A 1085-nucleotide genomic window follows, 5' to 3' on the forward strand; every position below is an offset into this window, starting at 1 on the left:
ACTCGGGAGGCTGAGGCAGAAGGATTGCTTGAGCCCAGGAGTGTGAGGTTGCTGTGAGCTAGGCTGACGCCACGGCACTCTAGCCTGGGCAACAGAGTGGCACTCTGTCTCAAAAAAAAATAAAAATCTATTTTTTGAAATAGAATTTTGATTACCCAAGGAACACATGAATATTTTCACTTAGAGAGAGAGAGAGAACATCACAGATCAGAAAAATGTCCCCTTTGACACCCACCCCCCATTCTCCAATCCTGGTCCCTCTAATAACCACTCCACTAGCATGTTAGATCTTTCTCTGCTGAGTTACATGCAGATGTTTGTGTGTGTGAATACGTGTGTGTGATGTTGTACCTCTCTCTTTCTTTTTCCAATGCCATATGAAACTAAACAACTAAATACAACTTGCTATTATCTTTTCTTTTGTTAGAGACAGGGTCTCACTCTGTTGCCCAGGCTGGAGTACAGTGGTGCGATCATAGGTCACCACACCTGGCGATTTTTTTTTTTTTTAAAGACAGGTTCTTGCTATGTTGCCCAGGCTGCTCTCGAACTCCTGCCCTCAAGCGATCCTCCCACCTTGGCCTCTCAAAGAGCTGGAATTACAGGCGTGAACCACTATGCCAGGCCTATGCTTGCTATTTTTCCTCATCAATATAACTAGCAAACCTAGCTGGGCTACCCTGGAAGGGGTATAGCTGGGGGGCTTCAGTGTATGTGTGGGCTGTGAAGTCAGACTTCCTGGGTTCAAGTCCTTGAACAGCCCCATACTTACTGTGTGACAATGGGTAAATTACTTAATCTCCCTGTGTCACTTTCCCCAACTGGAAAATTGTTATAAAGATTTAATATAAAGTACTTAATACCTTGCCAGATACTGACTAAGCTCACTATAAACATTCACTCTTGGTAGAACCTGCAGGGCCACCTCCTTCTTTTTTAAACTATTTGAAAAATTTCCATTTAAAAATGTAACATAGGCTGGGTGCTGTGGCTCACGCTTGTAATCCCAGCACTGTGGGAGGCCAAGGCAGGAGGATTGCTTGAGGTAAGGAGTTTGAGACCAGCCTGAGCAAGAGTGAGACCCC

This window comes from Propithecus coquereli, unplaced genomic scaffold (genome assembly GCF_000956105.1).
Source record: "Propithecus coquereli isolate 6110/MARCELLA unplaced genomic scaffold, Pcoq_1.0 Scaffold164, whole genome shotgun sequence".
Classification (NCBI taxonomy): Eukaryota; Metazoa; Chordata; class Mammalia; order Primates; family Indriidae; genus Propithecus; species Propithecus coquereli.